The sequence below is a fragment of the Anser brachyrhynchus genome (genome assembly GCF_964034855.1).
Source record: "Anser brachyrhynchus genome assembly, chromosome: 18".
NCBI lineage: Eukaryota > Metazoa > Chordata > Aves > Anseriformes > Anatidae > Anser > Anser brachyrhynchus.
Window position 1 is genome coordinate 9845836 of NC_137711.1, and position 27724 is coordinate 9873559.

Genomic DNA, 27724 nt, shown 5'->3' on the forward strand with positions numbered 1-27724 from the left:
TGGAGAGAGGTCGCCGTGGGTCTGTTCATGTCAGAAAAAAACACAGATAAAATCTGAAATGTTTTCCCAGAAATCTCCTTATCTCTTCCCCCTCTCCCTGACAGAGGCTGCAGAGCAGAAGTGTGTTTGGAGCCCGCCGGGCTTTTCCCATGGAGCGCTTGGCTTGTTAAAATCTTTGACATCAGGGTTCTTTATTACCTGCAATAAAATGCCTCTGCTAATCTTTAACATGCAGCGTGCGAGGGGAAAAGGATTGCATTAAAAACCTGTTTATGGGAGTGTTACTAAGAGTTGTAGAAAGGAGTAAAAGTGAATGATGGCTGAAGAAAGCCCGCCGCTGGGGCAGCGGAGGCGCTGCCCTGCCAGAGGTGCTGGCAAAGCGGCACAAAGGGCTTGGTCCGCACCTGAGCACGGTGCGCAGGGAAAGTCCGGCACCTCCCTCCCTCCCCACCTTTGTTTTGCAGTGATTTCCAGGCCTGTTGCTTTTTATCACCCCAGTGTTAGTTCAAACCTCCTCCAGCAGAGCAGCCTGCAAACGCGCCCGCGTCTCGCAGCTTGGGCGCACGGTGTGAGCGCGGGGCTGCGTGGGGCCCGCAGCTCAAACCTGAGCGGCAGCTTCCCTATTTGAGGTAGTATGGACAGCATTCGGGTATTACAAAAATAGCCTTTTCTGCAGCAGTTAGTATTTTTTTTTATAAGGCTGCCATTTACTGTGATATCTTAATGCCTCGTGGTTTTTGGTATTTTTATTCTCCCATTTATTTTCTGCTGTTCCCCCTCCGCGCAGCGGGGAGCTGGGCTCTGCGGCTGGGATCCGGGCCGGCAGCGCCCTGCCTGCTGCTCCAGCAGCCTAACAGAAACTGTTCAGCCCTTCAGAAGTGTAATTGGGTTTCAGTCTTGTTCGAGACAAGGTTTGGGAGTGTCTGAGCTGTAATCGCACTGACATGCCTGTTCCCAGAACTCAGCTATTAGATTTCAGACAACGGAGAGGAACAGCATCAGGTGTCGAGTATTTTCTGCTGCTCCTACTCCACAATCTATTTTTAATATCATTTTTATTGCATTCAAGATAAACAGAGAGTGGATGAGTTCCCATGGGAATCGGTCTATCCACCACTCACGCCGGTTTAGTTGAGGGGAAAGTACAGTCATGCGAGGGCCTCCGATGCCTTTGGTGCAAGATTCCCCCTCTTTTTATGATTTCATTGTATTTACCAACTCCGGTTCACGTTAAGGCAGGAAGCGGCTGGTGCCTTGCCACATGGTGGAGGGAGGGAAGGCAAAGGGACATTTCCCTTTGCCACCTGCCTCTGCGGGCTCCCAAAGTGGGACAAAGCAGACCAACAGGTCCCTGCTGCCCCCAGCCTGTGCACAGCTCTGCTCTGGTCTGGAGAGTGTGCTCCATGTGCCCACAGCAGCACGTTTCTGTAGCACTGCCCTGACTGCAGGGACAACGTGTTTGGCCAGGGAGGCTGGCAGGAGGATGTCCGTGACCCTAAGGAAACATACATCCCGTGATGGGGAGCAATTTGGTGGCAAACGCCGCAAACGGCAGTGTCAGGAATAGGAAGGAGATGTAGGAAAGAGCTGATGGGTTCAAGAGAGGGATCTGGAGCATCGCCGGCAACTGCACTCAAGAAAATGTGTGGAGTGTTCGGGAGGTGGGGTTGGTGCCATGTGGGGAGCTGGGTGGTGGCAGATGGAGCCAGAGGGGACATCTGCCCCTGGCAGTTACGGACTTAGATCTGGAAGAATTTCTTGCTTTTATGCTGGAAGCTGAGACCTCAGAGCAAGGGCCCTGCCAGATGAGGCCTGGAGAGAAACATTCCTCTCTGCGGTTGCATTTTTGGGAAGCCAAAAGTCACAGTGAGCTTCTTCAAAGGCAGCCCTGAGAGCCCTGCTCCGCAGATGGGCTGCGTGGCACCAGCTCCGATCCATCTCCCTTTCAGTAGTGCAAACCAGGCCCGTGCTGCTCAGATCTGCAGGGCTTCATGTAAGCCACGTGCAGAGCAGCTGGAGGGAATCGGTAGGTGAGGGACCAGAAGCGGGGTTGGGATCTGTTGCCGCAGGTGTTAACAAGGCACTTAGCACAGCCCTGGAGGATGGGGCTTTGGTTTGGAGAGCCCAGGGCATCGCAGGGTGCTGGGGAGGGCTTCTCGTCCCCTGTGTCCCTGCTGGGGTGGTGGAGGTGACACAGCTCGTGGTCTTCAAGGGATGAGTGGTGCAGCACTGGGACACTTTTAATGGGAAGCCATCACCGGAGGCATGGCACGGGCTGGGATGCTGAGCAGACCCCGTGCTCGTGGGGACGCTCAGCCCTGCACCATGTGCCTTATTGCAGGTGGACGATGTGTCACCCCTCCCCATGGCCCAGCAATGACATGTTGGGCTGGGTCCCCTCCCGGGGCGCTGCCCTGCTCCGTCCTGCACCCCAGCTAATTAATGCCCTGCAGAGGAGCTTGGCCACGAACCTGCTGAGCAGGAAAGGCTGACACCTCTATCTGCTGGAAATCTGCTCGCACCCCTTGGCCAGAGGCTGGGGCTGGGCTGGAGGAGATTAACAGACGCAGCAGTGATGCCACAAGGAGGGACACCACAGTCAGTCCTTGCCCTTATTGTCACCGGGTGGTGACAAACCTCCTGCAGGAGGAGCTCCCAAATGTCTGCCTAACTGCAGCACTGGGCCTTGCGTGCCGGAGCACCATGGAGGATCCTGAATTTGGGTTCCCTCTTGTCCCTCACCACAACCAGGAACTGGTGGAGGTGGGACCATGCTCTCCAGTGACGTGCCCAACTCCTGGGCTTCCAATGCCACTGTGGCCCCACCAGCACCGAGGCTTTGTGCTCCCCAACCACTGCTGCCCTGCATGGGCCTAGCCACCAGCTCCTGCCTGCAAACGCTGCGTACGGGTGCCGGTGCCTCCCTGGGGCAAGTCACGGAGGAAGCAGAAACATTTCCCCCTGCACATCCCAAGGAAAAGTCGGGATCTGCAGCCTGGAGCAGGGCAGGGTGGCGATGCCCCAGCCGGGCCCCACCTGGACGTGTTTGGGGGCTGTCGTCCCGCGGGGCCTCCCGGGCGGCGGGGTGGTGAATGCCTCCTTTGACACCAAGAACTAGACCGAAACTATGTCAACGGGGAGAGCGGGGCGGCTGTTCCTGTTTTTCCTGTTGGAGGCTTTGAACTGTGTCCTGCCGGGTCAGCGTGTGGGGAGACACCTCAGGCTCGGATGGGGAGGGTCTGAAACCCTAGACCCTGGGAAAGGGGAGATTGACCGCCTGGGAGAGGTATCGGTGCAGAGCCCATCCGTCCCCAGGGGATTAGATGGGAGGAGGAGGGACCTGGGGCCGAGTAGTGGCCCATGTCTTCTGGAGTGAAGGTTGAAGGAGGAGAGCAAAGTCGATGTTGGGGTGCTCTGTCTCTAAAAGGCTGGCTCTTCCCCAAATGCAATCCCAGTTTTGGGTGGAAATGTGGTCTAGAGAGAAAACCACAAAGTCCCCAAAGCACTGGGGCCCCCTGGCTGCACCTCGCCTCTGGGTTTAGAAACCCCACGATGATGCTCCAGGTCTTGCTGTAACCTAGCTGTTCACTGGGCAGGTGGCCCGAAGTCAAGAGCAAAGAGCATTGCTCCGAATCGGTAGGGTGTGAGGGCAGATTTTTGGGACAGGCGTTTTTCCAGGGCTCAGCGATCCGTTCTCCTGCTCTTGTACAAAGAGGTCAGCACAGAGCCCAGCCCTTTCAGCTCTCAGCCCAAAAATTAGGTAAAAGCTGCCAGGAGGGTAATAGCCTGGCTCGGGCAGGGCAGCAAAGCCGGGGGCTTGCCTGCCTCGCAGATCGATGCCCTCTGCTGAGCGGGCTGCACTCTGGTTTTATTACTGCAGCACTAAAGGCATAGAAGGTGATAGCACAGGACCTTCTCTCCAGGCACAGGGAAAGGCGAGTTGTGCTCCAGAGGCTGTTATGTGGCAGGTGGAGCGCGGGCAGACTGTACCTGCAGGCCAGGTTCACGTTGCGTAAGCCCCGGGTCCCAGCGTGCCAGCAGGAGCAGCACTGGAAGCTTTCGTCAGCCCGAGCAGAGGAGCTGGGCCAGTAGCATGCACCCCCCAGAAGCTCCCCAGAAGTGCACATGCAAAATAAATGCCGTTCAGCCGGTCTGTGAGTGTCCGCCCTCGGACACTGCTGACACAGAGGGGTCAGGCCAGTGCCCCGTCCAGGACACCCGGAGAGCCCCCAGTCTCCTCCGGGAGGCATTCCCTGCCGCCCTCCGGTTATTGCCGCAGAAAATGGGTTTATTGGCGTCAGTTTGTACAAAAGTGAGTTTTGGCAGCACGGTGGAAATCGCTGTCAAGATTTATGCTCGGGCATAGGGATCCTCAGCATCATTTTTATTCTTTTGCTGACATCTAGTGTCTGAAAACCTGCAACGCAGGGTACTGAGCTTTGGATATGGGACATCGGGAATGTTTCTTGCCCTGTTTGCAGCCAAACAGGCACCAGCACCTTCCTCCTGTTCCTCTGCAGAGCCCTGGGGTGCGGGCTGAGCTTGGTGGGGGCTGGAGCACCCCATCTGGGGGATCTGACCCCACCTGGGTGTGCTGGAAAACCCGGGGTTTGCCAGGGCAGGGAGGTCTGTGGGTTTTGGTGTTTGCAGCAGAAAGTGACTTTGGAAATTCACAATTCCTTCAGGCTTTTAATCAGGGAAAAATAGTGCTGGAGCTGGGGACAGCTCGCCATTTCCCGCAGGATAACTGGTGGCACCTCCTGCTTTCCCCTCCTCTCACCCTGCTTGCTCCCTTCTTGGAGCTGGGGGGCTGAGGGCAGCCCCGTTGCCAGACCCTGGCACGCAAATCCCAGTGGAGAACTTGTGTTTTGGGGGAATTTCAGCTTCAGCAGCAGGGCAAATAGCAGTCCCAGAACAAGCACGGCACTAAGGGAAAGCTGCTGGGGGCAGAGACCTGGATGCTGAGAGAAGCCGACCACCAGCAAGGGGGGGCTGCAGCCTGGTGCCGATGGATATTTTCAGGCAGAGCTGCTGGAAATTAATCCCAACTGGGGTGGGAGAATGCATTTGCAGTGGGGTGTTATACTGCTCCAAGCCTGGTGCCCCCTGATTTGACGGGCATGGAGGTGCCGGAGGGAATAAGGAGCCCTGGGGACATGTCCTCTCCTCCGGGCTCTGTGGGGCGGCTGTGTGGGGTGGGAGGGCAGCGGCAGCTCTTTTGTAGGGTGCTCTCCCCTTTATCCTGCTTCTGGTTAGAGCTGCTGGTCTGGTCCCCAGAGGTTACCTCCGAGCAGGACGTTCCCTTGTTAGAACAACCCGGTTTTAATGCCTGCTGGTGAGCAATGCTTATTAACGTCAGCTTAAGCCCTGCCCTGGTGTCTTTGCCCTCTGGCTCAATGCGTGTGTTTGGGGTGCTGGGGGGTGCTGGCGATGCCCCATGTGTGGCTCCATCTCCTGATGTTGCTCTGAACCAGGAGCTGGAAGAGGCTCCTTGGGAGGGGAGGTGACCCATTTGGGGGTGACAGATGACATTGACTGGCAGTGGACCTCAGCATTGCTTTCTGTTCATCCCCCTTCCTGGTAGGTTTTTTTTTTTTCTTCCTTTTTTTTTTCTCCGTTTTTTTCTTTTCCTCTGACGTGACAGCAGCCCAGTTTGGGCACTTGGGGCTGGTACTGCTCCTTCAGCGACTCACCCAGCGTGGACTCAGCCCCTTGCTGCAGACGAGGTGGGGAAGCCGCCTCTCCCCATGCCCCAAAACGTCACCAAGGGCAGAGGGGACCCAGCAGAGACCTCCCCATGTCCTGACTGGTCCTGTCCCTGCGGTCACTGGCACACAGGATGGCACCCGCAGACCACAGCTGCTCTCATTCCAGCCCGGTTTCAGCAAATCCCCCTAAAACATCCCCTGAAGGAATCCCTCTAAAACTCCCCCGAGGCCGTGGGATGTCCAGCAGCCTCAGCAGAGACAGCCGAGTGCTCCTGTGTCCTTGCGTGTAAAATGTGCTTTAAGGTAAAACAGTGTTGTGGGAAATTTTGTGCTGAACCGTTTACACCTCTGTTCACATGACTTTATTTTGTAAAAGCCCTCTCAAATCTTGCCAGGAGTCAAGGTTTATTTCCCCTTCCTTAAGGGCATTTAATCCTGGACTCATTAGCTTTTATTTTAATGTACAATTGCTGAGGAGAGAAAAAAACAGAAATATTTTGTCTCAGGGAAAAGATCAGATATAGCTTTATCCTGAAGCCATCAGAGATGCTTATCATCTTATTTTCTTTCTTCCCCAGCTGTGCGAGCTTGCAGAAGAACCAGTTTTGCTCAGCTTTGGCTTTTGGAGAGAAGAAATGATTGCTGGAGAAACGGAGCTGGGCAGCAAGTCCCTGCTCAGGACGGGGTGATGCATTGAGCATGGGATAGCAAACAAAACACGTCGCTGCATGGGATCACTGCCCTGGGTGATGGAAGCACTTGGCTTTAAAAAAAAAAAAGCAGGGAGATTTTTTCTTTCCCTAGTCATTTATGCAGAAAAACACCCTCTGAGTGGGGTGTGGTTTCCTTCGGCAGCTGAAATCGCCTGCCTCTTGCTTTCAGCTACAACCAGCCAAAGTTTCCAAAATAAAAAAAAAAGCATTAAGTGTGATTATTGGGCAAGACTTGCTTCTTCCTCAGACCTCACTGCAGCCTTCCCCAGCCCAGGGCTGCCTGGATGAGGAGCGTGTCAGAGCCAGTGGCTGGTGGTGAGGGCCAGCAAACCCCCTTCTGCACAGCTGGGATGAGGTTTGCTTGAGAACCAACCTTTTGCCAAAATGTTCTCTTGCTGAACATCACCTTTGCAATAATAATAACAAAAGAGAGAGAGACAGGAAAGGGAAGTTGTTGTTGTTGTTTGTTTATTTGCTTGTTTGTTTGTTTTTCAGGTTAAAACAAGAGAAAAATGCTCCAGCTGCCGCAGGTGGAAGCCCAGTGGCAGGGGTGGGAGTGGGAAGGCTGTGGTGGCTCAGGAGGTGGCTTCCTCGCAGAGGCTGCCCCGACACAGCGAGGACAGAAAGAGTTAAACTTTGGTGTGGCTAGAGGAGCTCAGGTGTGACTCTGTTTTCCTTCAGGATTACAGCAGGCAAGGCAGCAACAGCTTTGGGGTGAGGTTAGAAAATGCCTCCCCAGGAGACCTGGGGCTCCATCCCCGTGGCACATGGTTGCAAGGGCAGCGCCTGCCCTGGGGACAAAGCTGGCTGAAGGACCTGGTCGGTGGGAAGGGGAAGCAGCTGGGGAGCTTGGATTTGGCCCATGCTCAGGAGAGCAAAGAGGATGAGATTTTCTGTGGCCGTGGATGTGGCGGTGGTGACATCCTGCGTGGAGCATCTCCATGCTGCCTTCGGGAGCTGCTGAGCCACTGTTCCACCATGCTAAAAGCAGAAACCTGCTCACATACAGCCCGAGTAAGTGAAGAATAAATGTTTTTAGGTTTAACTCTGGAAGCAGGTTTGATAGGTAAGTGGAAAAGAGCGAGGTTTGAAAAACGACAACCTGTCCTCACTCTGCACGTCTTTGCTTTCTGCCCCCAGGAGGAGCAGGGCTCGATCCCACAGCAGGTGCCTCTTGCCAGTGGATGGTTTAACAACAAAACCTCTGGTGCTGTGCAGGTGCTAGGGCTGCTGCTGGTGCTGTGCAGAGGGTGCCCAGTGCTGCGCTGCCAGCCCCGAGAGCTCTGCGGGCATGTGGGGACCAGGGGGTGCGAGGCCGGGGCTCTAGAGGGACCTTGCCCATGCAGTGAGCTCTCCCACCCTGTTTTGGGCACCCGGTAAGAGAGGTTACAGAGCATCTTGGCAGGGCTGGAATGTGGCATCCATCCCCGGGGCCGTATCCTGACTGCTCAGCAGCTCTTCCTCTGTCCCTTTCCAGTTTGCAGTCTGAAAGGTGGGTTTGGGTCTTTCCAGGCTGCTTTACACGGCTCTTCCAGCTGTGTTTTAAAGCACTGATTGCATTCCTACAAGCACATCACCTGTGTTCACTTAGCAATAGAAGTTTTACCTTCTGCTGCTGGCAGAGGGCTTGTTCAGGCTCTGAGAGGCGATACAGGTGATGTCTTCAAAAGGTGCAGTGTCCAAGCTAGATGCGACCTGACCCATCCTACAGGAGAGGACTCCGGTCCAGCTGTGGGCACCTGGCACCTACTGCAGGACTTGGTGAGTTTTCTCTTCTGAACCCAGAGGCTGGCTCAGGGATGGTGCTGGTCCATTCGCAGGGTGAACTTCTTCAGAGCCATGTGGTGGACGACTGGAGCCAAAATGTCCACAGAAAGCAATTCTCAAACTGCAGAATAACACCCGGTCTATCACGGTAAAGCAGCACAGAGCTGGGTTTGCTCCCAGGCTGCTGTTGGTCTTCCTGCAAAATGATGATAGTCCTATTTCTGCCCCGTTTCTGCCAGCTGGCTCCTGGGGGTCATCAGGCAGAGCTCCTGGTGAAGCACAGGACTTGGTCCATGGCTAGGGAGAATTCACATTAGGATGGATTTTCAGGAGAAACTTGTGGCAGGGATTGCCTGGATGATTTCTTGTAGTTCGGTCTGTGTTCGTCAAAGCCAAGGCAGCCAGGAAAGAGCTGGTCTAAAACCCACAAGTTGGGTTGATGTTGGAAGGATGAAGCCAGGGTGAGGTGCTCTGGTGCTAATGAAAGAGCCAGGGTGTGCTGGGCTGAGCTCTTACCCTGCATGGGTTTGGCTCTCAGGTGGCTCTGTGACACACTTTAGGCTGCTGCTGGAAGTGGTGGGAGGCAGCAGTCCCACCGCAGGAGAATAATGTGTCTGTGAACAACCTCAGTGGGATAAATGTAATCCTGGAGCACGAGTGGGCCCGCATCGAGGAGAATAAACCTGAGCTGGAGAAAACGGCTGCTCTCACCAACAGGTGCCTCTTCTCAAAAGCAGGGTGGCCTGGGGGGTCTCCCACCATGGTGGCTGGAAGGACGGGGAGCTGGGGGAGCAGCGCCTAAACTGGGTGAGTCTTCGACTCGTGGTCTGGAGCCTGTTGGCTTCCCAGAATCATCATAAAGTAGAAGCTGGGATTTCCAGTGCATTGTGAAGGGTATTTTTCTTTTCTTTCTGCTTTCGAGCTCTATGGGATTATGCATACAGCTGCGCTAAGTTGATAAACATAGATGGATGCTAACAGGAGTTTTGTTGTGGCTAGGAATACTGCTGATTCAGGAAGAGCTCCAGGGTGGATGCTCACCCCTGAGTTTGCATTGGACTGGAGGACAACCTGCCTGGGGTCACCACGGAGTCAACAGATCCCTTAATGCAGCTTCTCCAAACACTGTAAAATGGAGAGAAAAAATAAAGGGGGGGGGGGAATTTTGCAGAGGGAAGTGAGACAGCCTTACATCTGCTCGTATTTGTTTTTTGCAAAGCTGTATCTTTGGGCATGCGGATGCTTATAGACAGCTCAGTGGAAGACACAAGTGCCCCCAGACCTTAGGCTGGAGCCCCCCACAGCCACCCCCTCTCTGTGACACGCTTCTCGGTTCAGACCTGCGGCGTTACGCTGCCTGCTCTGACAGCAAACGCAGCACGCCAGGGACTTCCTGATTTTTTTCGGATTTGCAGAGACTGGAACTTGTCAGAAGATTGCCCCGGTCCTGATAAAACTTCCCTTAAGAACGTGTTTCAAATCTCGGAAAGCCTCTCTTGTCAGAGCTGGTTCCTCGAGCCGCCACGTAACGAGGGCATGAACTCGCCGTGAGCGCCGCGGGGCCCGATCCTGCCTGAGCCCAGCACCCCGCTGGCCGGGAGCTGGCTCTGCCTTGTCTGTCGGTGGAAACGTTGGAGGCTCGTCTTGACAAGGAGTGGGAAAGTGTTGGTGAGAGCAAGGCGTTCCCTGAGCTGATGATGCTGCTCTTTGCCCGGCTTTAGTGACGGGTGGCGGTGAGGTGTCTGTGGGTGCTGGGGTGATCAAAGGGAGAGGGGGGGCAGGAGGCGAGCCGGATCCCGCTGCGGTGCCACCGCGGGGCAGAGGGCAGGGAGGGCCTTTCTGCCTCCCCCAGCATTCCCCCCTCGAGCTTTGTCCTGGTCTTTCCTCAAAATGATGAAGAGCAGCCGTCAGCAGGTAATGATTTAGCATGTGGGAAGCCTGAGCTTTATCGGTGTCCCTGTCCCCGTTCCTTTTAAGCCCACGGTAGGAATCTCCTGAGCAGACAGATGTAAACTGGCTGACTAAACTGAACCCATGCGAGGTAATGTGACTGAGCCTCATAAATCCTACCGGTTCTCATGTATCAGCCCAGTTTCCTCAGCAAAATGAAAACTGCCTGCTCCCATCAGCCAGCTGTGAGGAAGGGAAGGGCTCCTGTGGGCTGGGCTCAGCCTCAAAACCCTTTGCACCCCAAATGCCATCAGTGATTTGGGCTCGAGTTTCGGCCCTGTAGAGTGTATGGGATGCTGAGCTGATCTCTCTCCTGTTTTCAGGAATAATTTCTCAGAAAAATGCTCAGAGGCAGCCCTGCAAAACAGCTCGAATGCCTCTAGGCGGCACGAGAGTGTGTCAGATCACACCCGGCATACAGCCCTCGCTTCTTGTCCGGCTCTGCATGAACATTTAGGGTCCCCCCTGCTGCTGTGGTGGCTGGTGTGGGGGCAGCACGGGTGCTGTGCAGGGCACCCCAGCCCCACCTCATGTCCCAGAGAGCAGAGACGTCGATGCGGGGTTGCCCAATGTGAAACGGGAGCTGGGCCCCACACCTGCTTGTGCTGGGACAAAACCTCTGCAGCACTGCCTGGCAGTTCCCCATCCTCCAGTCCCGCTGGGGACTATTGCCCGTCCCCATAAGGTGAGACCCCAAGTGCTCACAGCCCATGGTCAGTGCTGGGTGACGTTTGTTTCTCACGCCTTTCATCGCTGCAGAGAGCTGTGGGATCGAAGTTCTGGCATCTGCAGCTGGGCCCCCCACCCGCCACATCTCTGCCCCCGGGCCGAAGGCAGGGAGGGATCTCCCCAGGTGTCGGCCCCGGGTTCGGTGGGCTTCCTGCTGCTCTGCCCCGAAGGGCGCGGTGGAGGTGGGTGAGAGATTTCTGGAGGTGGGGCGAAATCCATCTCACCTGCTGGGGGTGGTGGGGAATCTGTCTTCTTCCACTGACACCAGAGAGAGCCTGTGGTTGAGACCCATAAGGACACTTAGGAAAGAAAATCCAAATTAAATAAGGGTTTATGGATTAGACTCCTTGATAGGAGACTCTTACAAGGAATTCAGTTTTTCTTTCATTTAAGGAGAACAAGACTCGGTCATGGTCATTTTAATTCTGCTAAAAATGGTACAAAGAAGTTTAACGTGGCTTATCTTAATCCACTTGAAAAATCAATTCAGATTAATTTTCTTGAGTGCCTTGCATGGTCTGCCTTTGATTTTTTACATGTTAATTAGTTTTATTGTGTGTGGCTGAAACATAGCATGACCGTAGCTTCCATCAGTCACACAAAATGCTCCTGTGGTTATGCACAGACTTTAAATACCAAGCTCTTGTGTCAGGTAAGCAGGAAGGAGGATGCTCCTGGATGGGTCCTGTTAACCATTTCACCGGATAGCTGTGGTGGGCAGGGACTTCTGGAGGTCTCGGGTCCGAGCCCCTGCTCAGTGGAGGGTCTGCTTGGGGCCATGTCCACTTGGGTTTGAATTTCTCCAAAACCTCTCCAATGTGAAACCACTTCCAATGTTTGATCACCTTCGTGGTAAAGAAGGCTTTCATATGTTTCAAGCCCTCTGTTTTCTATTCTTCTGTAGACACTTATCCCTTAGTGCTTGATCCAGACAACCACGAAGTGACCAGCAGCATTCCCTGGGAACAGCCAGACCCCGATCCGATCATCCTGGAAGATCTGGACACCAGCTCCATGTGCTGTCTGACAAGGGTTTCTCTGTTGGCTGCTACTGTTTTCAGGCTGAGATGTCCAGGGCTGGTGCCTACCTTGGCATGATGTACAGAAACGTTGACTGCATGGGTTCAGAAAGCAACCGCTGCTTCTAGGGGAATGACTTCTGGAGCAACCTGAGGAACAGGAAAGGGTTTTCGGCATGGCACAAAGACGTGGAGATACCTCTTAAAACATAGGACAGTTCTACCTGAACTACACCAGCAGGACCTTGTCCTTTTACAGGGTCACCTCTGATGGCAAGACCTTGATACACCAGACTGTGAATTTGCTGAGTCCCTCTACTCCATCTTTTGGGTTTCAAGGAAAGAAAATTCTATCAGGACTGTGCGGCTGGGGAAGGTCCCACCTCCTTGTCTTCCCCGTGGAGGCTGCTCCCTTGAAAGCATCTGAGTCAGAACTGGCCAGGGCTTATGCTATGTGTGATGCTGGTGCTGTTATGGCAGGTAGCTGGCAAAGAAGGGAGACATTTCAATAAAGACTCTTGTAATCAGGTGTGCCTCTTAGCATCGCATATTTTGGAGATGGACGTGGCTTAGGAGTTTGTGGAGTTGCTTGTCCAGGGGTCAGTGCAGATTGTTCCCAGCAGTGGATCCCTTAATATTCTGGTTTGTATGAGTTAAAGCTATTTTATTTTTATTTTCTTATTTTTCTTCCCCAGTGACGGTGTCATGCCACTGCCCTGAGATACTGGCTTCACCATGCCTGGTATACGTGGGCAGGCCAAGGTTTTGTTGCCATTTTCCCTGCTGTGCCTGGATAAATGGTCTCAGCCCCCAGCTCAGTTCTCAGCCAGCTTCAGGGTCAGGGTGGCCCTGAGGCAGTGAGAGGTCCCTCTTGGTGCTGCCATTCCCTGGTCTGCCCCGAGAGCAAAGAGCTGCGGTCGTGCTTTGCTCCAGGCAGTAGAAAGTGCACACAGGGACCCCAGGAACACCCCAAAACCTCCTGCCTTCTCCCAGGGCAACTGGGGAGCAGGAGGAAAGCGCTGGGTGTGAGCAGAAAGCACTGGGGGCTGCCAGATTTTGGAAACACGAGGACGGGAGAGCGCATGGGCCCTGTGCTCGGAGGGAAGGCGAGCAGAGGAGGGAGCAGCAGTGGAGCTGGCACCCACAGGAGGGTGCTCTCAGCCTGCTGCTCGCCCCACTGCCTGCGGGGAAGGGGCCTGGAAGGCGGCTGCTGCCTCTCCCTCCTCTCCCTTTTCTCTCTCTTCTTCCTCCCAGCCTTCATCTCCCCCTCCTCTCCCTCCTCGCCTTCATCTGCCTCCTCTTCCTCCTCCTCGCCCACGCTCCCTTCCCCTGGGTGAGTCGCTTTCAAGTGCAGCTTTCAGAGCGCTGTGGGGGCAAAGGGGACTGCAGTGAGGGGGTCCCATCGTGGGCTAATTTAGGAGTGAGGAGCACAGAAGTTTCCCTGCTTGCTGGTGCTCCTCAGCAGGCTGGGTCAGGCTGCAGGCCCAACAGCATGGGCTGCTGAGAAGCTCCAGATTTCCTCCCTCCAGAAGTCAGCTGGGGGAGAGAAGCTGGTACAAAGCACCTGGCGGAGGAGGGGAGTCTGTCTCACCCCACTCTGCAGGTGGGGAAACTGAGGCAGGGGTTGGGGAAGCTCTTTGCCAGCGGCCACATGGCAGAGACACACAGCTGGGTCTCAGGGTGCCTGGTCAGCACTGGGACAAATGCCGTGCTAGAACCAGGTGATGCCCTTTGTCCCAGGTACTTTCGGCCTTGGGGCTGAGATGGATAAATCTGTTTATTGTGCTCTCTGTACAAAACAGAAACAGAAGTGGAAAGGTGGGATTGAACGGAAGGGAAAGGCATCAAGGCATGGGAATCTGCACGTGGTTCTTCTAATGCTCACTAAAGGGTTGGCCAGAAGCCAGGCTTCAATTTCTGAAAGTTGTCTTTGGGAGAAAAAGACAAATAAAATGTCAAACAAGGCCAAACCGAAGCCATTGACTTTGAAATCAAATGGTTTGAGTTTATTCTCATTTGACCTCTATAAAAATATGTGAAATGGAAAAAAAAAACTGCTTTCTTATGACCCAGTCAAGAATTATTGTTTCATAAAATGATCAAACAAGATCCAGCATCTTGGAGATGAAGCTGAGGGTGGCATGTGGAGGGAAGATGCCCATATCTGTGTGAGGGCAATAACAGCCAGGTCCCCTCAGCAGGTCCAGGGTGGCCTTTCCGCTGCTGAAGTGGGTGGACGTGTGTCTAAAAGAAACCTTGTGCTGGTGCTGGGTGTGTAACAGCTGGTGCTCAGAGAGGCCCTTTGGTCTATGTTATGAGAAATGTCAAATTAGACAATTAAATCAGTCCCTGTTGGTTTTAAGCCTCATGGATCCGTAGCCCTAAGGGTACACTGACAGATTTACTGCCATTTCACTGGTACTCGTTACAAGAGTATTTTGCTCCAAGACACTAAGTAGAGCAAACGGGCTGTAAATCACATCCATACATCAGCCCTGGCAGAAGAGGATCTGATGCTGAAGAGGGTCCAAAGGGGACAGTGTGGCGAAAGCAGAGGCTTTCCACTGCTCTTGGGCCTTGAAGGAATCTGAAATGAGGAGGTGAGAAGCACTGGGGCTGCAGTGAGTCCCCGGCGGTCCCAGGGACAGCGGGGAGCATTGCCTCTCCTCTCCTTGCAGGCTGTTTCCTCTCTCCCGGCAACACTCTGCACCCACACCTGGGGTGTTCCTGGCTGTGTCCTGTGCTTCTCCTGCCAGAATTCAGACTGCACGTAGGGGAGACGGGCTTCCAGTTCACCCTGATGCGGACAGAGGGGAGGAACAGCCACAAAACACACTCACCTCGAGCTGGTACAGAGGTGGGTCCAGCCCTGAACCCAGATCCTGTATCCAGGCTCAGTCCTGCTCCCTGCTCATCCTGGGCATAGACTCTCCAAAACTCACCTCCCAGCACCGCGTGGCGCAGGCAGGGACGTCAGCAGTGGCACCGCATAGCCCCATGTCCCTGCACCGCTGCGGAGGTTCGTGCTGGAGAAACCTGCACCCAAAGCCAGCTCTGCTCAGCTCTCGTTTTAGCTTGGCAGCCCATGCCTGGGAGTTACATATTTTATTCTCAGAGTGCCAAGCTGCTCCATCCCCAGGCTGCGTTCAGGGATTGGCATGCAAATAAGCCTGTTGCTGCCTCAGACTGTGATAATTAAAAGTGAAGTTGTAAAACAAGCAGCATCAATTTTGGTGCACGTCCCCAGCAACACATGGTGATTGGACTGAGTTAGGAGGCATTTCCAGCTACGCAGCAATCTCTAAATAGCCTGGAGAGAATACATGGGAATTTAGCTTGTGCAGCTATTTCAGATGTCAAAACAAGTTTTCTTGTTAATATGAAACTCTTTGGACTTTGCATTTTTAATTAAAGCTTTTAATTATCCAACTGTATTTTATTAGCTTTTATGAAGACAGCTGCTTTAAGCGCTATAAGCCAAATCTGTGCTCTGAAGCACTGCTTGTCCGAGTCAGGATTTCAGTTGTGAACAGCCTTCATTGTGAGTAAATGGGGTTGTTTAATTTAGACTGAAATTACTGTCCCAGCTTGATTGAAACGCTTTTATGGCAGAAACAACAAACAGCCTCGGTGGGAGCGTTGGTGCGCCCACGGCTGGGCGGGATGCTGCGCTGGCAGCACAGGGGCTCCGTGCCAGCCCCTACCCGGGTGAGCATCAGCTGCTGCTGGAGAGGGCTTCTCTGCCCACCACACTTCTCTTCTCACGTTGCTTTGCCTTTGAGCACTAGGCTGAGACTGGAAGCTGCTGGGTGGAAGCCTCTTGCCCCCTTGTGATGGGTTCCGAGATGCTGAGGCTGTGCAGATGGTGCCGGTGCTGCTGACGGGTCCCTGCGGGGCATTGGGGCTGCCTTGGCTGTGCAGGAATCTCGCTGGGCTCTGGTTTGGACGACGCCAGCCTTCATAACTGGTCTTCTGCCCTGCCTGCTCTTCAGTGCTGTGATCACAGACCGTCTTTATCATGCAACAGCTAATGCCTGTGGGCCTGTTCACAACACAGATGACTTATTCACTGGGATCATGTTATTCACATCTGCAGTGTGGTCTCTCTCGGTTTGCAGCATGCCAGGAGTTTAACAGCTTGTAGAAGCCTTTATGCCCTGCCTGTGCAGGAGGAGAGGCGAAGAGGAGCAGACTGTTTGAATAGAAGTGCAAGGGAAGAGCTGACAACCAGAATGGGGTTGTGCTGAGCTCAGCGCTGTGTTCGGGGGGAGCTCTCTGGTTCAAGACCTTACTCTTCATCACTGTCAAATATTCTGCAAAACATACTAAATCATCTGTAATTTGGTGAGAAGAAAGGTAAAGTGGGCAGCTTTTAAACACTGATGCAGGTCAGTTCACAGCTAGTGAGACCGAGCAGGATCAGAGGATGAAGCAGCAGCAGCAGCAGCGCATGGAGCTGGGCGGGCAGCTCAGGAGCCCTTGTGCTTGTTTCTTTGGCAGAGGACAGATCAAAAGCCTCGGGCTGGGCAGGACTGATCTCTCTAGACCTGCGTGTAGCTGCTGGCCATGAACTTTCTTCTGTCCTCTTTTATGTTGCAAGGGAGCTTAAGGTGGGATTGACGTGGGTGGAATATTCTTCAAAGGAGAGGCTGCTGCTCGGCATGGCATGTGCAGGTCAGGAGTACAGCAGTGCACACGCTGTTACTGAGCGTGTCTCTGTGCTTGTGAAAGAGCAGTAAAGTGACTGTCTTCTGGCTTACCTCGGGTCGAGGCCCGTGCTGATGATTGGTACCCATGGAGCATTGCATTGCAGATGGGAGCTGAATTTCTCCGACAGGTGCATTCCCAAGTACCTCCCATTTACCCAGTCCCCAATGAAAGCTGCAGTTTACACTAGGGGCTGTCCCATGCTTGGGGATGTTTCTGCTCCGGTGTTAACACCCGTGTCCAGCAGTGTGCTGGAAGGGCACTGAGACCCAGGGGCATGGGCAGGACACCTCCAGGTGGAGATGATTGGCAGTGGTGGGAATCATGCCCAGCTGGTGGGTGACAGGGACAGAGCATCAGAGAATAAGGGCTTCATTGGGCTGGGGCTAGGGCAGGGAGAGGCTCCAAAGGATGACCTGAGTCCTGGGGAAAGTCCAGTTGTCTGGCCTGCAGCAGAGACCTGGTGGCTGCATGGTGGTGCTGTCCTCACCAGGCTTCTTGTTGTCCCTGGACAGTGGGATATAAAAAGGGCAGAGGAGGCTGAAAGGAGAAATAAGAAAGCTAATGAACTTAAGAAATAAGAATAAGAAAGCTAATGAATGGATGCAAGAAAGGAGTCGGAGTGGAGCTGGCAGGGAACAGGCTTGTTGTCACTTAATAAACCTGTTCCTGCTGCTGACAGCATCACCCTCTGGGTTTGTAGGTTGGGTTTTTAGAGCAAGGCAAGCACCAGGCTGTGACTGTGGGGATGTCCTAGGAGTGGGGGGCTGGCACGACCAGGTCACCTTGCTGGGGGTGGGCAGGACACCCAACGGATGAGGCCGGAGCAGGGACTCTGACTTCACCTGGTCCTAACCATGGAGCTGCAGCAGCCACCAGTCGGAGCCTGGCAGCCCCACGTGGGTCCCTCACACCAGCTCCATCTGCAGAAAGCAGGGGGAGCATCGCTGTCCAGGGACACTTGTTTCTGTGGAGGTTTTGGAGACCACAGGGCTGCTTCTTTTGTGCAAAAAGGCAGAGAAATCCCTCTGTGCGCCTTGATGCCTCACGGGTCCCGTGGTGCCACGCTGCACACAGCATCTGGGTGGGGGCTTCAAACCTGCCCTGCTTCTGCCTGGAGAGCAGCACGGTTGGGTCCTGCACAATCAGAGATAATTAATAAATGGTCCTGAACCTGCTGTCTGGTCTTCTCTTGCCTAGGGATGCAGCAGCAGGCTGAGTACCTCTGCTCTGCAGGGCTCAGAAACAGGTGAGAACCAGCCGTTTTTGATATGTAGCACGGCAGAGCATAGCAAGGGTTTCCTTCCCACCCTACAGCAGTGCTTGGTGCACACCCATGTCTTCTGCAGGGTGGAGAACATTTTCAGGGTGCTTGAGTGGGTCTTGATCAAAAGGAGCTGCCCTGCAGGAGCAGCCTGGGATGCCCTGTGCAGGATGCAGGGACAGGATTCAGGAAGGGGAGCTGCCACACTTCGCACACCTGAGGATGAGGGCATTTACCGAGTGTTTGAGGCCAAATAGGGATGGGAGAGCAAGGTACCAGTGCTCATAAAAAATAAATAAAAAATATCCGTGTCTATCCAATACCAAGAAGTGTCATGGTTTTTTCTCCCTCTGTCCCTTTTTTGTGCCCCCCCCCCTTTATTTTTTTTTTTTTAAATCCCCCTTGGAATCTTTAAAAGGAGGTTTCCCGAAAAAGATGCAGTATTCTGTGTCAGGATCTGGGCCTTGCTGCCGCTGAGAGCTCATAACGATGAAGATTTAATGCAAATCAAATGGACTTTTCATCTTAGCAGAGAAGTATTTACAGCCCATTAAGTAGATGGGAAAACTGGTCATTTTTTTTGGAGGGGAGCAGAGAAAAAAAAAAAAAGTGCTGCCTAAAAAAGTGGCCACAAAAGGCTCTTAGCTTGAGAAATTTAGCCTGAGAAATTTATCAGCTTTTGGGGATGGAAAACTCATCATTTATATATAAAAATATATCACTTTTAATTACACGGCCAACTTCAGCTTTACTCATTAGCTACTTGCACTGCTCTGCCAAGTTACACAGTGGTGAGCTGGCTGGGATATTTTATCTGGCATTTTACCCTGGATCAGAAAAGCCAGCATATGGCCTCATCGGCCTCTGCTTTCCTGGGTCAGGGGGTAGGGAAATAGATGCAAAAAGTGGAGAAAAGCAGGAATTAGGGGACGGGGAGGGGAAGGTGAGTACTAATGCATACATCTGGGGTGAGGGGCTCTGGCACGTGTGGGTGCCTTTGGGGCTGCAGCTCCCCGTCTCCTTGCCCTGCTCCAAGGCCAATGGCAAGGTGTCGGAGATGGGGGCATCTAAATGGCCCTTTTAGGGTTACCTTCTTTGAGTCCGGCCTCTCTTTTTCACCTGGGTCACATCCCTCTCTCCTCCTGGCTTATGCTTGTGTCGTCTTTAAATACCTCTGATAAGGCCCTGACCTGTCACTGGGATAGCTGATTTCTGCACCTAATCACTCACTTCTAAGACAGTTTTTCTTAACGTCTTGCCTGAAATATTTCCATTTGCAGCTTCAGGCCCCAGCACTCCTTGTTTTACCGTTTCCAGATCATTTAAATAATCCCCCTTCCTCCTTTGATGGTATTTCCCTGAAGGTATTTATAGCGTTATCATGCTCCCCATTTAATCTCCTTTCTTCCAGACTGTATAAAATTAACCTCCCCCTTCTCCTCTCCTTCGCCTGCTTTGTGTGTTTGTGGCAGCTTGTTCTGAGCTCTCTCCAGCTGCTGGGACCCCTCTGGGCCCTTTGGCCGTCCCGGTGCCGTGGCACAGGCATTGCACAGTCCCTTGGGGGAGGATTGCAAAAGACCCTGTATCGTTCAGAGCATCTGTCGGCATTTCCCCAGGTCAGGAGAGCTTTGCTGGGGAGCCTGGTGTGGTTTCAGCAGCTGGTCTGTGTTGTTTGGCATGAACAGTGCTAAGATGACCCTAAGACATGCCTGGCGTGCCAGCCGGCTGTGTTTGCAGGAGGTTGGTGTCCTGCGGGGTGTGATGAATCCTGTTTGTTCAGCTAGGGAGCCTGGAGAGAGCCTCCAGCAGCAAGGGGCTTCGGAGAGGATTTTCTTTGGAGCTTTGGGGTATTTTCTGAGAACAAAAGCCCCAGCAGCATGAGCTGCTCTGGGCACTGGGGACACTGCAAGGGCACCCGGCACTCTCCTGGGGTGTTGTAGCTGCAAAACCAGATGAACCAAACACAGCCAAACCAATATTCTGCCATTTTTGCCCATGGAAAAGGTCAGAAGTAAGCATTAATAGCAGAGCACAGTGCTTTATCGAAGACCCTTTTTGGTCTCCTGCTCCAGCCCTTCCACCTGGCTGCTGCTGCCTCCTTCTCCCCCTGCGTCTTATCCCTGGGAGCAGAAGAGCTCCGTCTGCTCCTAGATTGCCTCTGGCTCCTGTGGGTGGGGAGCAGAGGGTAGTGCAAATAGAAAATTGAAGCTCTTTTTTAGGAGCAAACGGTGTCTCTGGAAGCAAAAGTCCTGCAGGAAATTAATGTTTTCCTTTATTTTTTATTTTTTATTTTTTTATTTTTATTTTTTTTTTTCCTACATCAGAACCTGAAATGTACATTTTCTGCATTTTGGAAGAAAAGCAAAAAAAAAAAAAAAATAAAAACTTCCAGTGAAAATGGGAAACAGTTGATGTTTTGGAACTTGCCCCAATGCAGGGAGATGTCCCCTGCTTTTCTTTGCCTATTTTTTCCCTGCCCAAGCTGCAGGATTGCACAGAGCTGCATCAAGCCTGCAGACCCTGGATTAGAAATATGTGGCTTTACTCTGCAATGTGCCAGCAGCAGACACCTTATTTCTTCATGTTTGAGTCATGACATGGCCAAATTTTGTTGGGAGCTGCCTGGTTTTGTAGATGTCCCTGTCACTGCAGCCATACGTTTCCCCCTTTGGAAGAGCACTCACAGGGCTGCCGTGGCACTGGGGTCTGCAGGGGTGCAGGACAGGGGACTGAGAGCGCTGCCTCCTGCTCCTTTCTGGCTCATAGCACCCACACCTTGTGTCACCCAGCAAACTGGAATTAATGGGCAAAGTTCACAGTAGCATCATTGTTTTGCATGTGTGGAATACTGAAGGCAGCCCTCCCTTCTTGCAGTCACCTAACTGGCAAGAAATCAAGGGATGCTGAGAGCAAAATAAAATAAATAAATAAATAAATCTACCTCCCCCCCCATTCAAGTCTTCTGTCAAACCATAAGTCATACGACGGAGCAGTAAATAATGGATCTTGTGACCTAGACCTGCAAATATTTACATTCCCTTGGCTTGGCTGATAGCAGAGGTTCGTCTTACCATGTCTCACCTAATTAGCAGAGGGCTACAAGAATCCAGTGGTGGGTTCTGGTTTCTTTTCCACCTCGTTTGTAACGCATGCCACTCTCCCTCTTGCCATGTCATTTGCACACTGGTACATGTCAGCAGCAGCACACAGGCAAGGTGTGCGGTTACGCCCGGGGACTGGCAGGACTCAAATGCATCAGCAGCTCAGAGGCCAAGAACAAGTTCCTGCAGCCACCCAAGAAGGTGCTGGCCTTGATCCCCCTTTAGTCTTGGTTGCAAAACCTGTCCAAGGGCTGCCAGAGACACAAAGCTCCCAGTGGCCTGCGAGCTGGCTTGTTTAGGACTCCTCCACGTGGCTCAGCTGGCTGTGCCGGTGCCGGTGGTAAAGCCTCGCCATCCTGCTGCCGGGGAAGAGCTCCTGGCCCGTGCCCAGGCACAGTTCGGGAGGGTGCTGGTTGGCACGGGTCACAACCTGTGGTCTGGAATGTCACAAGCAGTGATTGTGAGCTCACGGTCAGGCTGTGCCCTGGCTCAGCTAAGTTTACATGCACAGGGGGAGCTCGCTGGGGGCAGGACCATTTTGTGCAGATGTGCTAGGAGACATTTCTTAGATAAGAAAATAAGAAAAAGAAATGGGGGGAGGGAGGGAGGGAGGGAGAAAAAAGAAAAGAACCATAACTGGCTGTGGCTGGCCCAGCTGCACTGCAGTGAGCAGGCAGAGGATGTCCAAGGCAGCTCCGGCGCGCTGGTCCTGCCGGGGGTGCAGCGGGGGCTGGCTGGGGGCAAGCTCCCTGCGGCTGCAGGTGGGGACAGGACAAGATCGGCCACACTACAAACCTGGCAGCAGAGAAGCAAAGGCAAAACCAGCTCCAGACCAGGGACACCCAGTCAGGGGAAGGTTTTCTTTGCGAGAATTTCGATTTAACTCTCCTTTAGATGTAAAACTGACTATATTCTTTCTTTTTTAATTCCTTACACAGAAATGCGGATAGATGGGGAGCACAATGAAGTGATGTCATTTTCCAGAAAAGCAAACAAACAAGCAACAGCTTAAAAACAAATGGTTCTGAAATAAAGTTAAGTGATGAAATAGTTAAAATGGCATAGAATGGCAGTTTGTGAGTAAAGGTGAAGTCTTCCTTACTCCAATACACAAGTTTTTGGCAACACAAGCTCTCAAGGCCTGAGGTAGGAAATGTCAAATCAGCAAAAAGGAATTTTTGTTTGGTAGGTTTGTTTTGTTTTTCCATGGCATAGCCTTATTCCTCATTCACCCAGGTCTCTGCTTCAGGCAGTGTCCCAGAAATTCTCAGCTTTTTAAAGGATCACGTAACCCTGCAGTGGGAGGGGGAAAGGAAAAAAACATAACTGATGCCTTGGAAATGGGGTGATAAAGTACTTAACACTTTGGTAAATATGTTTCCATTGTTCTATTAAACCATAATTTACTCTTTGTAATTGCAAACACTTTAATTGGGCACAGAAAGCAACTAGGAACAGACCCTTCCTTTCCATTGCACAAGAGGAAGTATGTGGCTTGGTAACTGTGTGAGCTTTGAGGGCCATTTGATGCTTGTGGACAAGCTGCGGAACAAGGCTGAGCCCTGCTTCAAGCCCTCATGCTGTGGGTAACTTGTAGCTGTCCAGGAGTCTGTCTGCCTCATGAAATGTGAACTAGGGATACTTGGACCTGTGAGGTGACGTCTTCCCTGTCTGTTCACAGCTCCTGTATGAGATACGGAGATATGTCGGAGCATGTGTGCCTTCAGGGCAGGCTGGAAAATCCCCCCAGTGACTGCAGGCTGGAGGGCTTTGGCCACAGGTGGTGCAGTTAGGTGACAGAAGGGGAGCCAGGGGGTCCCCAGCTGAGCCTGGGTTCAGAGAGGGCTGTTAGATGGGGAGCTGGGTGCTTTCCCTGAGCTCTTGATGTGCTTTAAATGCCATGAAGGCTGTTTAAAGTGACCTCACTTTGTTGGTTGGACCATTTCACCCAGCAGATGCACAGCTCCAGCTTCGCTGACAGCCACGCTGGTGGAGCTTCTACTTTCTTAGCCCTGCTCCCAGTGACTAATCAATCAAATCTGTCTCATTTCCATCAGTCAGTCACTTCACCTCCAATAATAATGCCTAAGGAAAGCAGGAGGCATGGGACATCCCTTGGAGCATGCACAGACACACTGTCCTCTGTTGGCTGCAGCTCTGCTGGGATGAGCCCTGGCCCTTTGTCACTCCCTTCCGGCTGCTGCCAAGCTACTCTCATGCCTGTTCCCTGGTAGTGACAAATTGAGCCCGGCTTGTTTGGCTGCTTTGGCTGGAAATGAGTGGCACAGCCCAGCCCGGGAGTCAGGCTGGTACCAGGGCAAACACACACAGTGCACACTCTGCCACGCCTGATACGATTTGTGTGCCGACACACCCGGCTCTGCATGCCTCAGTGCTCCAGCTTCTCATTTCACCATTTCCCTCTTTCCTTTCCTCAGTCTCTCAACAGAAATGGATATAAAGCACTGCTCTGGGTTGGATGGATATTGTCCATTGTGGGAACTTGCAGACAGTCTGCCTCACCCCCTAATCCGCTGGTCACCGCTGATCCCTGCGCAGCTCTGGCCAGGTGATGGGCAAAGCCTGGGCGCTGTATGCAAAGGCTCCTCCAGGCTGCAGGTGCTGCCCTGCCTTTCGAGGGCCTTCCTGCAGCATCCAGCATTGCAGAGCCCTTAGCTCTGCTTCCTGGCTCCTGGTGGGGCCCTAAACTGGCTCTTCCCAGAGTCCAAATAAAACTTGAAATGGAAGAAGAACAGCCTGAGAATGCAGGGCTGTGTGCAGGTTGGAGGAGCTCTGCTGCATAGGGATGGCCTTCTTTTACTGCCTCTTGATCCTGGTGTGCAGTGGTACAAGGCTCCTTTGAATTAAATTATTAAGTTGGTGATAAGAACATCATGCTCGATTTGTTGGCGTTCCGCTAAAATGTCACATACATGATTTATATGGAGGAAGGAATGAAAAGAGGGGCACAATTATGAGCTTGACCCTACATAAATTAAGGAGAAGGACACCACCTCTCCCTTCACTCCCCCTCAAAGCCAAGTTGTTTTTTCTGGGGTGGATTGGGTTACCAGAACAACACCCCTGCATGCAGAAATGCAGAGGGAAGGGAAAGCAGGGGCTGGATGTCAAGGGGCAGGCTGGTGGTGAGAGGGGCGGCAGCAGGACCTGATGCAGGGAGGACTGGGGAGGAAAGAAAGAAAGGGTGGGAGCCTGTGCAATTGTCAAACAGCAGTGGCAGCTCTCAGGAACTTGTACTAGGGGAAAACAGCCCCTACGCTGCACTGCATGTATTGCTGCTGGGCTTTTTATTTGCCATGTTAAGAGAAATGTTGACCTCTGGAATCTGTGCACTGAAATGTTTCAGTGGAGGAAGGGAAAAGCTACTTCTAGCTCCTCTGTTTACTGTGAGTTACAAGCAGAACAACTGCTGTCTGATGTAGGCTCTTTGTCAAAAGCTGGAATAAACCTACCCTCGTACCTGTCTTCGGTGGCCTTTTCTCCCCGCGGTGCTTGTTGCCAAGGAATGAGGAGGTGAACAGGAGCTGCTGAGGAGCTGCTGGGGACCTGGAGAGCCAGCCAGGAGCCTGTGGAGATGGACTCGAGAGGTGCAGCAGAGCCTGGGCGCTTCAAGGGGGCGGCGAAGGTGCATTGTGAGGCAACAGATGTGAGGGGTTACAGCAGGGACACCAAAGCCTGAGACGTGTCTGTGGCTAGCTAAGGCCTGAGAGCAGGCTTAGCTGTTTTCCCTGCCATGTCCATCATGTAATTTCTTTTGGTTTCTTTTCTGTAAGACATGCCCATTGTCTCTGGTGGGCTGATGGAGGTCTCGCTTGTGCTCCCAAGGGTGAGTTTGATGGTGACATTCTGTGCAGCCAGAAAAGAGCTGCATTTCCCCATGGGCAGCCCCAAGAACGTGCATAGAAATTGTGACCTGCTGGGCCTTCGGCTACTGTGTGCTGGACCCCACACAGCCTGTGAATGCTTCTTTATCTTCCTGTGCCATGCGCCCTGCTTGTCTAGGCTGGGGGCCTTGCATCATTCTTACAACACTTCTCAGCCTGACCTGTAATGCCCTCGGTTGTACAAACAGTCACATGAGTGAATGTTATTCATGTCTCATACAGAGCTTGCACTATGTCTTGGGCAGTGCACTACAAACTTTTAAAAAGAAAAGCAACTGAATAAAACCCAGTCAGCTTTACTCCAGGGCCAGCATCCTCACTTGTGCTGTGGCCAAGGAGGCTCTGACGGGGCTGCAATTTCTTGCTCACAATGGCTCTCTGTGGCTGATGGAGATGGAGAAAGCTTCCCTTCTTCCATTAGCACCACAGCTGCAGTGCTGGGAGCACAGGCAGGCGCATCCAGGGGGACTGCAGCAGCTGGAGGCTGTGTGCGCCTCGGATGCTGCAGGAGTCTAGCTGTTCCCGGGCAGCAGGATGTGCCCTGACAGTGCTCCAGAGATCTTTGGGTTTTGCAACCACACATAAAGGGCTGGGGAGCTTAAAGCCCTGAGTGACCCATCCCGTTCAGCTCCAGCAGTTCAGCCCAGCCAAAAGCCCCCATGAGAGAAAACAGCAAGCACAGGAGTGTAAGTGCATTAAAATTTTAATTGCAACTGAAATGCTTCTTCCCAAATTTGTATGCCCATGTTTATGTCTTTTAATACTGAGTAAATTAGGCTTGATGCTAACCCAGACTGGCTTGGTGATAAATGGTGTGTGGAGAGAGGTTTTATGGGGCCATCACGGGGCACTTTATCTATTGCCACTTGCAAGCTGCCAATTCCTTCCTTATTTATTTTCAGAATTAATATTTATTGATTCCTTCCCTTCCCATTGCCCCAGCTGCACATGACCAGAGAACAAACAGAGGCTGGCGTGGGCGATAAGGATGCAGCTGGCTCGAGAGATGGCTTTCAGATGGCATGGTGGCCCAGGTCACTGGTGGGGCTGGGGCTAAGCCTGGCTACTGCCCGACACAAGCTGCTGGCTGGGTGTGGGTCTGTCAGCCAGGCTGAGATGCTCATCAGGTCTGAATAAATAAAGCAGGGGGAGAGGAGGGAATTCATATGTGGTTCTGGGTGAACACAGACCCCATGGGCCCCTGTCAGCATGGTGTGGCCTGGCATGGCTGCTCTGGCAGCCCTGCACTGCATGCCTGTGGTGGTGCCTCTCCATTTTAAGGGGCAGAAGGTCTGCTGCTGGTTTAGTGAGGGAAAAATGTTTTAAAAAAAGGACAAAATCCCCCAAATGGTGCAGAGGCGGGGCAGTGCTGGTAAGTGGCTTGTCCAGGTGCCTTCCTGCCCTGACAGGGCAAGGGGATGTGGTGGCTGGCATGAGGCTGGGGCTGGCAGCTCCCTGAGGGGAAGGGTCGGGGTGCCACAGGGTCCCAGACAGGCAGTGGGGTGGCCCCCGGCCCGGCTTGCCCCAAGGTGCAGGGCAGTCAGGGCAGCCCTGAGGGGGCTGTGGGTGCAGCCTGCCATGAAGGGGCTCAGTGCTGTGGCGTTTGGGAGCCGTGGCAGAGCTGTGCTGGGGGTCGGTGCTGTGAGGGCTGGGGCTGTGCAGGGACAGGGCCTGGGGGAGCTGGGAACATGTGGGGACAGCACACTGGGGACCCAAGTGCCATGGGAGTGGCACAAGGGCTAAGAAGTAGCCAAGCTGCTGTGGCTGCGGGGCAGCAGGTTGTCCCCAAGGTGTTCCTCTATGCTAGGACATGGGCCTGTCCCACAGCAGCTCTGCCCTCACATGGCTGGGCCGTGCCCATGCTGCTCAGTATCTCTGTTTCCTCACACTTGCCCCAAAACCTCACAATGGCAGCTGCTGTCTTGTCTGAAAGCAATCTCAGACCCTGCAGACAAGGAGACGATGGTGCCTGTGACAATCCATCCCACATCCTCCATGTGTGGTGCCACCCTCTTTGCAAAATTGATGAGAGTGAACAGGAGAAATTGCTCCAATTAACCTCTGGTGCACTGACTAATCAGCTGGCCCAGCATCCAAACACAGCTCCTTTGAACCTGGTGAATGAAAGTGGGGGGAAAATGGGCACTTCAGAGCATTCAGTGCCCCCTTCTCTCCCCTCCCCATGGGCATGCACTTGTGTTGGAGGGCCTGAGTGCTTTTATTTTGCTAAATCACTTTGAAGTGGAAACCAAATTGCATGTCTCCCTCTTCCCCTCAGCTCCCATGAGCCTTCCTGGTTTTAATTAGTTCCATCTGATGTTCAGAGGTATCCAAGAAATAAATGTGCTTTTAAACAAGTGGAAAAACCAGTGGTGGCAGAGTGCAGGGAGCTGCCTCACTGACATGCAGACTGACAAGGGACACGCGGTGAGCATGGCGCTCTGCCTGCATCCAGGCTCAGTTGCCTCCTTTGGCTGAAGAGACGGTGTATGTATCCTGTGTGCATCAGTTGAAGTTGCAGCCACGTATCTATGAGCAGTGTGATGTGGTAAAGGATCATGGAGAAAGAGGCATTAGCGTGACGCTGTGCTTGCTAAACAGGCTTTGGTGTTCTTTCTTCTGCTCCTCTACCCCTCTGCTCTTTCTGTCTGCAGTTCCGTTTCTCAGTCTTGGTTGAAAGAAGCAGTATTGGAAAAGAAACATCTCACAAGCACCTCGTCTGATTGCTTATGGACACTTCTGACTGTATATAAACTTTTGCTGAGAAAGACTTGCATGCAGAGTGTATGCCATCCCTGTTGGAGTGTGGAATAACTTTGAAGTCCCCACTCAGTGCAGACATTGGATAAGTAGAAAAAGAG

At 52.9% G+C, this 27724-nt stretch overlaps 1 long non-coding RNA gene across 1 annotated transcript in view; it reads left to right on the top strand.

The window, feature by feature from the left end:
* Positions 1–15315, top strand: part of LOC308179903 — an 87803-nt gene extending 72488 nt beyond the window's left edge. The window contains exons 4-7 of the long non-coding RNA XR_013940658.1: positions 6287–8182; positions 8906–8995; positions 9188–11049; positions 11772–15315. This is a non-coding gene — a long non-coding RNA (uncharacterized lncRNA). The remainder of the gene's footprint in view (positions 1–6286; positions 8183–8905; positions 8996–9187; positions 11050–11771) is intronic.
* Positions 15316–27724: the final 12409 nt, after the last annotated feature.